Source organism: Diabrotica undecimpunctata, chromosome 1, assembly GCF_040954645.1.
Source record: "Diabrotica undecimpunctata isolate CICGRU chromosome 1, icDiaUnde3, whole genome shotgun sequence".
Lineage (NCBI taxonomy): Eukaryota > Metazoa > Arthropoda > Insecta > Coleoptera > Chrysomelidae > Diabrotica > Diabrotica undecimpunctata.
Window position 1 is genome coordinate 91,513,918 of NC_092803.1, and position 13,596 is coordinate 91,527,513.

A 13,596-nucleotide genomic window follows, 5' to 3' on the forward strand; every position below is an offset into this window, starting at 1 on the left:
TTAACGCATCTACCACGCAGAGGCATTAGCGTATTTAGATTAATGTTACAGTTGATACAATATACATTAGTTTACAATTAATAATAATAATATGTATGTGTATTACCATGCATGTTTCAAATCTCATGAAGAAGTTGACAGTCTTTAAGATAAGAAATTATTCTTTGGGTCTCTGTATTTTCGTCTAGGGCAGTTGGGTATGCTATATTTGAGTCGTTCACTGTTATATTTAGGACACTGTATTAAAAATGTTTTACCGTTAGAACATGGTTGCACACTTCACAAACTGGTTTATTTTTGCGCTGTAGTAAATAGCCATGAGTAAGTCGTGTATGGCCGATACGAAGACGGGTAAGTATCACATGCTCTCTTCTGTCTTTTATTTTTGGTTTTCAAAGATGTGAATGTTTGTTGACTTCGTATAGCCTTTATGGAGTGTTGTTCCAAGTTTGTTGCCATTTTTGAATTATTTTTTGTTTTAAGTATGGTTTTAAATCGTTGTGTACCAATATGTTACATTCTTCGGACATCAGGTTAGTTGGTGCGTTTTTAGCTAGTTTATCTACAACTTCGTTACCTACCTTCAATTCTGACATGAGAAGGCACCCATAAAAAATGAACTTAGATGTTCTTATTTGAAATGTTTTTAAGTTCTTTTTTAATAAGAAGTAGAAGTGGGTTGTCACAGTACAATTGAGTTAGTGAGGATAATGAATTTAGAGAATCTGTGATTATTATACATCTTTCTTGGTTTTTGTTTTGTATTAACGATAGTGCTTTTAGAATTGCGAATAATTTAGCCGAAAAGATGGTTGTAATTGACGACAATTTGAAACTAACTGAGGTGTCTTCCGAATAAATTGCTGCCCCAACTCTATCTTCATTTTTTAACGCATCGGTGTATACGTTGTAGGTATTGCCATATCTGTTTAATAGTGTATGAAACTCTTGTTTAATGACGGTTGATGATATCTCTGATTTTCTTAGGTTTGTTAGACTGATATCGATAGCCTGAATAGATATTGTCCATGGCGCAGGGTTGTGGATTGAGGAGGTATCATAAGTTTTTGGAAATTGAAAATTTAATTTGGATAAGTATGATCGTATACGAAAGTAAAAAGGATGATTAATTTGATGTATTTGTTAAAATTTATTTGTAAATCGATCAGCAAAAACGTTATGCACAACTGGATTATTTCGGTTTGATGACACTGCTGCTGCATATGTTAGGCTTAGTGGAAAATATGAATTTTACTATAACAAAATATAAACAAACCATAAAAATTTGATGATTTGAAGGGAAAAAATGTCAAATTAGGCTAGAGCAATAACTGAAACAAAAGAATTAAGCGGGAATAATGTCGAATTAATTTGAAAAGTTATAATACCAACTTAAAAACAAAAATAAAAGAGGCTTTTTGAGAAAGAAAAATAAACTCACTTTATTAAAAGAGGTAAAAGTAAAATGTTAAGAAAAAAAATGCTTATATCAAATGAAGACCTGGGAATGAGAAGACGGGATAGACCAAAGCTGAGGTGGATGGACGGGGTAACACAAGATGCCGAAAAGATCGGAGTCGGCAACTGGAAAATGCAAGCGAGAGACAGAATAGAATGGCGTAGAAAGCTTGAGAAGGTCGAGATCCTCTAAGGGCTGTAGCACCAAGATGATGATGATGATGATGATAAAATGAAGACCTAAAAGTCCGCCGGAGGGTTTGAAACAGATATGAAAGAGGGCAAAAACCAAATCAAAGAATTGATTGAGATTACGTACATCCCTAGAGAAGAATGAATAACATATCTCAGATAAATAAACGAAACAACAGAAACTGAGTATAACCTTGTAACTCCAGAAATATAATTAAATTAATTAACGCAAATCGTACGAACTGAAATATAAGAATCCATCACACATCATAGCATTATGGTAAGAAGTTAAAAATCTAAATACCTACATAATTATATTACCGAAAAGTTATTAAAAACTTCTGTTCGTTAGCGGCAAGAGAATGCGTATATCAGAATGTATTATAAAAAATTTTGATAATAATACAGTATGCAATATAATATAATGACAAGAATACTTTTATATCTTTGCTTATGGCATATTTTTGAAGCGAAGCTTTTATACTGACATTGTATTACTTTTTTCTCTCTACAGTAAAATGCTGAGGTGAGCGTCACGGAACTAGCGCCACAAGATGGCGTCGTGAAGGGTAGCTTCATAGAATAGCGGCTCTTGGCATCGATTCACTACTCTTGATCAATTCGTTTTTAGTCATTATATATTTACTTTAAAAATAACTAATAAAATATAGGCCATAAATGAGAAGTAAAAATTAAAAAAATAATATGTCACTAAAAGACTTGATTTGTAACGATTATTAAAATTTAATAAAAGTCATAAATGTCATCCGATTAATAACAAAATTAAATCGTCTGTCAATAAAAAATGTGAAGAACAATTGGACAACACATAGTTTGGATTTAGAGGTGGATTGAGAACAAAAGAGGAATTGTGCGCAATGGTGGTACTATTACAAAAATGCAGTGATTATAATGAAAACGTATTCATATCTAATATAGATTTTCAAAAGTATTTGACATAGTTCAACCTGGTAAGCCCATACATGCATTAAAACACATACACCAAGATATTAATTTAATAAAAAATCTACTAAAATCAAACAGCGGTCATGCGGGTGAAAGATAGTGAGACAAATCAAGCAGAAATTCAAAAAGGAGTCAGCCAGAGGTATGTGTTGTCACCACAATTATTTAATGTGTACTCTCAACTAATATTTTAGGAGACACTATGGGAAAGAAGTAAGGAATGGAGTGAGCATCATTAATAACATAAAATTTGCAGACTAAACCCCAATTATGACAGAAAATATAGACGATTTACAAATTCTGATAGAAATCATTAAAAGATAAAGCAAAAAGATAGGACTAAACTAAACAGATAAAAGTCAATGTTTACAAATAAGAAATTGAGTATGGTTATTAGATTGAGATCGTCAAATGTTATGTATGGTCGCAACTGCTATATGGGGTAGAAGCTTGAACCCTGAAAGCCAAATCTGTAAAAAAATTAAAGGCATTCGAAATGTGGCTATATAGGCGTATTCTTAAAATTCCTTGGACTGTAAAACTATATCGATTTCACTCATAACGAATATTGGGTAGTTTATTGTTTCATGAAACTTTCTCCTTATATTATGTCCGTATCATATAAGTTGTCCGTATCAGTTTGGGATTTATTTAGTTTGGGATTTGTATGTCCGTATCATATAAGTTGTCTAGTTATTATAGCGTATATAATGTCGTATGTTAATTCCATTTTATTTAACAACAAAATACTAAAAACTTTGTTTTCAAAACTTATACCAAATTGATTGTATCTTATCACTACAGCTGTTTCGGCAGAGTGCCTTTCTCAAGTCTCAAATTTCTCGAATCCATCAATCATCTTTTGTATTTCTTATCAACATTTTGAAGCAGCTGTGCTCCATTAGTCCATTTTTGTTGCTTTTTGTCACTGTTTCTCTTTTTTCTTTATTGTCATCATTACGTAGCGCTACAACACTGGATGGGTCTTCGCTAACTACAACTTTTTTCCAAGTTGATCGATTTTCCACGAATCTTCAATGAAATGTTAAATTTCTATATATATGTATATATATATATATATATATATATATATATATATATATATATATATATATATATATATAAGATATGATTGGATGTTTTCTCTCCATTGTATACTGAGACACCCAAGTGGCATTCTTCTGTGCGAAGTTTCTTCCATACCAGTTTTACAAGTTTGACATCTTGGCGTCTATGCATGGGTCCGATCTACCTTAAGTAATTTATTTTCTTGAATAATACCCTTATAAGAGCTTTCTTTATTCAGTATATGTTCTTATTCTATACGGATTTGTAGTGATATAATAATGAGGTTAAAAATTTTTAGAAGGATTATGCTCTGTATTTCTTTAGTGACATTATTATTAACCGTGATTATTGATCTAAGATATTTAAAGTATTCCATACTTTCGAAATTGTAGTTGTTGACTTTATTATTTTATCTAGATGTATTGAATTGCTCTCTTCTCTTGATTCGCTTGTATTTGGTTTTCATTTTGTTAATTTTAAGTGAAACAATTTTCGTACTCTCTTCGCTTTGTTAAAGATGTCGTTTGCGGACGGGAGAGAGTTTCTTATGAGATCAATATCATTAGAATATGCTAGGAGTGCTTTGTACCCTGGTCCATTAATGGATTGCATCTTAAATATGCGTTATTTCTATTTTAGTAAGCTGTTCATTAATTTTTTGAATATTTAAATCGAGAATCAGTATTTATTCGACTGTTTTATAACACAGTTTCTTGGCGCCCATTTTAATCTCTGTTTTTTTGGTTCGGTTATCAATATTACAAAGATTTTGCGGAATATCTACATAGGGAACTCGGTGGTATGTCCTTAACGTTTCCATAACCAACGTTCGAAAATTTTTCTTACTGTAAAGTCATGACGATTTTACTAGGAAATATAGTGCTATTTAATAATAATAAAGTTCAAGCAACAATTCCTATATGCATTAACTTGGTACTGATATCTCTGCTCCCCGATCCCAGGTAGCAGTCAAGAAAACATTAAAACTGCTACACTCATGCTTCCTATTATCCAACGATTAGCCAGTTCAGGAATTTACGCCTTCTTATAGTACTGATATTGCTTCTTCCCCTCATAAGTGAATATAATATTCAAGGAAGGTTTTGGAAATTTAATAGGAGTTTGTATGTTAGAATATTATTTCTCTCAAAAAGTGAAGAATATCTATTTGCTATCCGGTTTAATCCATAGATTAAATATTAGAATGCTATAGAATAATGCTACAAGCAGCGAAAAAACGGTCTAATAGTCAGTAATCAGAAAACCAAATAAATGTTCTTTAACATACAAAAGAAAGGATGTAGAGTAGAGCATAACGTAACAATAAACCCATATAATTTTAAAAGATTGCAGCATTTTGGGTATCGTAGATAACGTTGTCACATAAGAAATAACATGGAATATTCAGGTAACTAACTGATGTATATATAACCCTCATAACACTTTTAAATCCGGAAGTCTAATACGAATCCCCAAAATCAGGATATATACAATAGTGCTTAAACCAATGCTATTAACTGCATATATGATGAGAACGCTGACAAAACAATGTAAGTAAAACTCAGGTATTAATAAGATCAGTATTACTAGAAAAGCCAACAGAAGTATTGCCAAGAAATGTAGAGCATATAGTGAAATCTAAATATCGTAGAATAAGATGTATCAAGCAGTATCGAGCGAGAACATTATTGATGAGGAAAGGGAGACCTATCGCTGAGAAAGTGAGAAACTAATTGCCAAAAACAAAGGGTACTTTGTAATAAAGTACCCGTACTCTAAAGCATAAGCATGTCTTTTTCTACTCTTTAAGTAAGTGATGGATTCGACCGTTACTTAATGGAAATTTATTTTATCTGACAATAAAACAGGTATGCGTTTACATGTTATAGCCTGTAACTGAATAAGTTGAAGAGGGGACAACTGTTTGTCTCAAGTTGGTCATTCAGAATTATGGCTGTATTTTTTAATTTGCTGATTTCTCTAAATTCTAATTTCCATAGAATCTAAAAATACCTTAAGGCTTTTATTTTAAATATACTGTTTTAGTAATGAAAATACGTAAACAGAACCTTTAATATACTATACATGTAACTTTTGATCTCTGAGATAAACCCATCTCCTGAACAATAGCGCCGAAGATAAAAGAAGCCTTTACGAAAATTTAAGTACTAATAAGACCACCGAAATCGGACGTACCCTGGGTAATGAATAATTAATTAATCGACTAATCACTCGTTCAATATGATTTTTGTCAAATCGGTCCTTTTTAGGACAAACTATTCTAATTATGTCTATAAATATTAAGGGCATATCTAGAGATAAAGACACTTTACTTTACTTAAATTTATCAGACATGTGCGCTTAGTACAAATGTGACGTATTTCTAGTGCAGGAAACATATAGAGGACCAAACCTAGGGTATTTGGTATTAAGCTGATCCCTGAAAATCACATAATAAATGTAAAAGTGCTATCTCTGCCGGCAAAGAAGTAAAGAAAAACTTAAATGAGAGAGGACAAATTCAGTCCGCTGAGGGAACCTTTCAACTATGTTGAGCTTGGATCCACTATCTACGTATATAATGAACAATATTACGGTTCCTGATTGAGGATCTGAGCACAAAGCTTATTATAAAATTTGTACCAAAAACACAACAATTGCTGATATCCAAAGTCTGCAGACAAGCAAAACAAAGACAAAGTTGTTACCTTGTTTAAACCTGGCAAAAACTCCAACGACCTAAAAAGCTATCGGTCAATATATTTATTTTGTCAGCTATATAAAATAATTCTGCACATAATCCTTAATATATTTTACCGATAATAGAACATTTATACAACCAATACCAGTAAATACTAGGACTTTTATTACGTAGACGATACATCTCCTGTTGCACAAACAAAAACTTTTGTTGCTGAAGTGGAAAAAAATCCAAATCATATCTTAAACACAATAAAAAAATAGATGCAAGGATGAATGCTCGAATAAATGAACTTTGATAAAATAAAGGCAGATATCGAGCACAGTTTTATTAATTAAATCTTGCCCAAGTACTTTCACTCCCTCGAGCATCTTCAGAGGTATCTGAAATAAGCCAAGAAACGTTTTTAAAGGAAGAAATTGATTAACCTCGATAAAGACTCGAAGTTATTGGATAATAAAAGTTTTTTGTGATTAACGTTTTAGACGTACTTCGTCAATTTTGTCAATTTTGGGCTATCCAACAATAATTGCAGAATGTCATAAACATAAAATTAAACATAAAGTTGAACATAACACTACACTAGACAAGGACAAACAGTTTAAAATTATTTAAAAAAGCCGAAGATACATTCTGGTCGACAACAGAAGAGAGAATGGCTCACGGTATTAACGGAAATGTTAAGGTGACATGTGACATATGACACCTTGGATGGGCAGTCACAAACATGTAAATGTAATCTGCACATTTTAAAATTCTATGTAACTAAGCATTGACCAAAGGTCGAACTGACACTACTATAGAAAATTAACTAGATTAATCTAGTTAAAATATTCTATATGTCATATTTCATCAGTTAATTTCCTGTAGTAGTGTCAGTTGGACCTTTGGTCAATGCGTAGTTACATAGAATTTTGAAATGCCTAGATCAGATCTACATGATTGTGACTGCTCATCCAAGCTGTCATATGTCACATGTCACCTTAACATTTTCGTTAATACCGGGAGCCATTCTCTCTCCTGTTGCCGACCAGAATAGCTCCGACTTTTTTAAATAATTTTAAACTATTTGTTCTTGTCTAGTGTAGTGTTATGTTCAACTTTATGTTTAATTTTGTGTTTATGACATTCTGCAATTATTGTTGGATAGCCCAAAATTGACAAAGTAAGTCTAAAACATTAATCACAAAAAACGTTTTATCATCCATTAACTTCGAGTTTTTATCAAGGTTAATCAACTTCTTCATTTAAAAAAACGTTTCTTGACTTATTTTAGATGCCCCTGAAGATGCTCTAGGGAGCTAAAGTACTTGGGCAAGATTTAATTAATAAAACTCTCTACTGTCATACCTGCCTTTATTTTATCAAAGTACAATAAAAATAGACTATGAATCAATTTTAAGCCAACCGCAGAAAGAGTCAGGTGTGCTCCTTCAACGTCCCTAACAGAGACGCTTTCACAAATCTGAACATCCAATAGTGTCATGAAATTCTTAAACTCTGGACTTGCTATAAATAGCTTGAAGATAATTTGTATCACACCTTGTCATTTACGGAACTTTGTTTAAAACTAAATGGCAAACTACAACCAGAAAAATAATATTCTTCGCAAAATTTTCAGCTAAAAATGGGAAGCACATCCTTCAACCCTTAAAACGTAAACGTAGACGTAGACGCTTACACTCTACGCTTTTGCTGCCGAATATACCTTGCCAGTATGGATAACACCAACACATACTTAATACGTAGATTTTGCTATAAATTAGTCAGCCAAATTCAGCAGATATTAAGACTCATAAGCTCTAGAATATCGTAGCTATCAATCCACCTAATATCCAAAGATAAGTAGCTAGAGAACGAAAGAAACCAAGTCTAGATTCACAACATCCGCAAAAGAATAAGCTGTTCCTCGCCATCTAAACCCTCGAGAGGAATTTCCTTATGGTAGCTATCTTCCTAAAATCCTCCAGGACGGCTCTTGCCTGCAAACACCGGTTAACCTGTGTGAATGTTGGGTGGTACAAGATTCATCCCACCTTCTTAGATGACTTTGCCCTTCAAATCGCTCTTTTCTGAAGTGACAAAGTTTAATTATTTGAACTGAATATATAAAGTACAGTCGGTAAGCTATTGCTTTTAAAAATCATTGCAAATTTGACACTAATTCCACTTATATTGATTACATATTACGCCTAAATAGAAGATAAAACATTCAGAAGTATGTAATATTGGTGAAGTGGTATATTCTTGTTAGATAAATTAAGCATTATTCCCTTTTTTGCGCATTACTACCAATTTTTACACAAAAATAGCTATCTTAGCACTTAAATATTTATTCTAAGATAAACTATCTAGAATTATATATAGTACACAGACAAAACCAGAAATAAAATAATAAAAAAGCTGCATACAAGATATCTTAAAACAATGGATGAAATAAAAGAAGTTCTTATTAATCGGATTCTTAAACTAAACGTATAAAGACATACTGACGTTAACAAAATACATTAGGAAATTTCCGCATATAAAAAAATACATCCAATTTGGTAATGAAATCCTTTTGTATCCATAAAGCTATTTTTAGAAAAGCACGTACCTACCAAAAACAGGTATTTGATAGTATACATATCTATTACATACTGTAATTCGGATGAATGATAACAAAAATAAAGAGTCCGTATGAACCGTTTAGAACATAAGCTGGAAATATACGGCTTAATCGCCTAGTTGCCAAACTATCGGAGCTTACTTAGACCGATATACTAATGGTTCCAATATACAGTGAAAAAGATCTGAACGACCCCTATAATATATACACGTGAACTAAGCGATATAGATTCATGATACAGCGCTACTTATGACCTCCACAAAATTTTTAAAAATTATGAAACTATACATGTTAACGAATCGACAGAGTCAATATTATGGAATAGTCAAGTGAGCTCCGTATATCGGTGTCCACTTGACCACGGAGCTCCTTTGAACCTGAATTTTAACATGGGCGGAGTTCACTTTATGCCGTAGATATATATATATATATATATATATATATATATATATATATATATATATATATATATATATATATATATATATAGGGTGGTCCTTAAGTAATTAAACAAACAGAAACCGTAGATTCTGTACATTAAAATATCACGATTCAAGATAACTTGCTTTAATAAAATGTAGATATTAAGAAAGATACAGGGTGTTAAAGTGGAAATTTAAAATTTTATTTTTCGCTTTAACTTTTAAGGATAAATAGGATAAATTATAATTTTATACAGGCTTTAATGTAACTGATAGAGGGCGCCACATATGCTACATGCGTGGCATAGATTTGCGCTTAACCTTTTTGCTCTTTAACTTAGCTCTATTTGTGTTAAAAAATATTAAAGATACATTATTTTTACAAAGAAAAGGTATACTTGTTAGTAACCTCAAAATTTAACCGTTTTCGAGATAATCGCATGTTATAAGTCAGCTGCATAATAATTCTTAGTTGTGATATTTGTGCGGTAAAGCACTGAATACATGTAAATACGCATAATTCATAGTTTATTCTTATTAAAACAACTCAAAGATAATGTAACATTACAAAATTTTTGTTATCGCTGCTAAATGTCTTATTGGAGAAAATGTTCCTTATCTTCTTCATTAGGTGGCGTGTCCGTATTCAGATGTTAGCCGTCACCATGCTTACAATTTCCCTTTTCTACCGCTTCTTAGGTTTCTATACCTACTGGTGTTGTATTACTTTTTCTGTATTGTAAAATGCTATAAACCCAAAATATGTGGTTTATGTAAGATGGTACACCACCACATTAAAGAGAAAAAGCAGTGAGAACATACTTAAATGTAACTTTTCTGAACGTTGGATTGGTCGTTGCAGTCATATTCTTTGGCAATGTGGTGAGATATTGATATAATTATTTAATTTATAAAAAATCCCAAAAGAATACTTATTATTCATTACGTAAATTGTTTACCCATTTTTATTAGAACACTTAGAAACCAAAGCACAGGTATTGAATAATACATGTGTGTCTTGTTTCATAATACTTTTGCTACAAATCTAAACTTAAAGACATTTTTACAAAAACATCTTCGTTGGCCTTATAACCGATATTGTTATAAATATAGTAAACACAGAGGCAATTTTGTTCAGCATAATATTAATTCGTTAGTTAATCATAATAGACCATTTGTTCAAGATATAATTATAGATCTCATATATATATATATATATATATATATATATATATATATATATATATATATATATATATATATATATATATATATATATATATATATATATATATATATATATATATATATATGATCGATGATATAGATTATATCATCGATAGGTTATTCCGTGTGTATATAAGTAATAAATGAATGAGATACATGACAGTTTAATACATTATTTAACCTCTGTGACAAATAACATTGTAGTTCCATAATATACCATAAGATTTGGATATGTACCCAAAAGAATATATTGTTACGTAAAAATATGAGTCATATTAAAAACCTGTTCACATGTTGTTTATTCACTAATATGTTCTAGATTCTACGACCCTTCGACTAGCAGAAATTCCAAGTAATAAAAACCGGTCCATTCGAAGGTTCCGGAAGTATGCCCGGGCATTCGAGGCTAAGCAGGTCAACAACCATAGGATTCGAGAAACAGCTGTTTTCGTATAAATATAACGGAACTTTCATTGTGAAAACAGTCAACAAAGAAGCTCGCGCTCGCGATTAAATTGTAACGTCCGATAGATAAATTATGTAATTATTAGTCAAATAAATTGTTGTACAGTGGTTTAATAAATTGATATAAATTATCGTGTTTTAATAAATTAAAATAAGAACAATATAATGAATTAGAATTAATAAAATCACTACAAATGGTGTCAGAATAGTGGAATGCATAAAATAAATTGCAAAAATGACTACGATTTATGAATTCACAGTGACTAATTTAAGAAGACATCTCGAGGATAGAGAATTAACTTCTACCGGGAAAAAGGCTAAGTTAGTCAGTTATATATTTGAAGATGCTGTCCTCTCGTCGATTTCGAAAGTTTCTGATAACATCGCATCATTGGAAAACAAAGTTTCTGGCGATATTTCGAAAGTTTCTGGTGATGTAGCCAAAGTTTCTGGTGACATCGCATCATTGGAGAACAAACTTTCTGGCGATATTTAGAAAGTTTCCGGCGACATCGCTATATTAGAAAACAAAGTTTCTAACGAGATTTTGTCTCGGAAAGTAAAGTTTCTGCTAACATCTCTAAAGTAACTTCTGAGATGTCCGCCCTCGACGATAGAATATCTTCGTTGAAAAATCAAGTTGCTGCCGATATGTTGGCCTTCGAAGAAAAGATGAAAGAGATGGAAAGGAAGATGGAGGAAACAGGGACAGCAGAGAGAGGTAACAATCCGATTACAATAGAGACAAAAGAAGACGAGACGAAATGTAAGTTGGAAATACGGCCGAAATTTAAAGGAAGTGGAGGTTCTGTCCATGTGACATGGACGACTTTCCGTCGAAAGTCCCAACTTTCGACGGAAAATCGTCATGGAACAACTACATGAAACAGTTCGAATCAGCTGCAAGAGCGAATGGATGGTCTAAAAAAGAAAGGGCTGTAAACCTGACTATCGCTCTTCGAGGAGATGCCTTAGATGTGCTTCAGACCATAGCCGTAGAGGAGACGGATGATTTTGAACAACTCAAGAAGAGGTTAAATATGCGATATGGTCACGAACATTTGGAGCATGTATATCAGTCACAGCTTAAAAATCGAAGACAAAAGAAAGATGAGGCTCTTTAAGAATATGAGGTATATATTGCCAGATTAGTACGATATGCTTATCCAACAGCTCCCGAAGACATGATGGAAAAGTTGGCCGTTCAAACGTTTATTGATGGTCTTCGTGATCATGAAATGCATAGAACACTACGATTAGCTTGTCACAAGACGCTGGTTGATGTCTTATCCGCCGCCCTCGAATACGAGTCAGCTACGCAGGCCTCTGGCGGATACAGTAAAGTTAGGACTGTAAAAGAGGAAGGAGATGAAGATAAACTTGACCAGCTCATTAATATGATGAAAAGTATTACAGGAAGGGAAACGAGGACTATAAAATCAAGAAACTCACCATCAAGAAAACTAAAACAGCTTCGACCCGGAACTTTTCCAAAGACCCTCTTATACTAATAGCTTCTTTGAAATGTCGTGAAGATAGTGTATATGTAGATGGAGAAATAAATGGTAAAAAGCATACGTTGTTGGTGGATACCAAAGCGACCAGAACCATTATACGCCCGACAGTTATAAACAGCCGTAAGAAACTGTTACCAACGAAGTTGCGACTTCCGACCGCTACGGGTGAAAATGCCAACATTCATGGAGAAATCCAGATGCAATTAGGAATTGGAGCAGAAAAGTTCGTCCATACTGTTATAGTTGCTGACATCGAAGAGGATGTTATATTAGGAATGGACGTAATGAATACGCATGGATTCCAATTGGATTTTAAGAATAAGGTAATCAAAGTTGGTAACGAGGAGGTATTTCTTCATCCACATGATGACAACACTATGCAAGTAGACGGTAAAGAAGATACAGTCGTGCCTGCGAGAAGTGAAACAATCATAGTAGTGCGGCTACAGGGAATTGTGGACGAAAGGACATCCGTTATGATGGAGCCTTGGAACCATGACGACGAGGTTGGAAGAGGAATCATAATTGGAAAGGAATTGGTGACTGCGGCTAAAGAAATTCCTCTGAGACTTATCAATGTCAATGACTACCCAGTACGAAGACGGTAATCCACACAGAACGACGAGGTTCTGTGTGGATTACCGTTTGCTGAACAACGTTACCAAGAAAGATAGTTATCCTCTGCCTCGGATCGACGATACATTGGACACATTGGCTGGAAGTAAATTGTTTTCTACTTTGGATTTGAAGTCTGGATACTGGCAGGTAGAAATGGACCCTGTAGATAAAGAGAAGACAGCCTTCACCTCAGGATCTGGATTGTGGCAATTGAACGGTATGCCATTTGGACTCTGTAATGCTCCTGCGACATTTGAGAGGCTTATGGAAAATGTGTTGAGAGGATTATCTTGGAAAACATGCCTGGTTTACCTAGATGACATAATCGTCTTGGGGGAGACATTTGAAGATCAT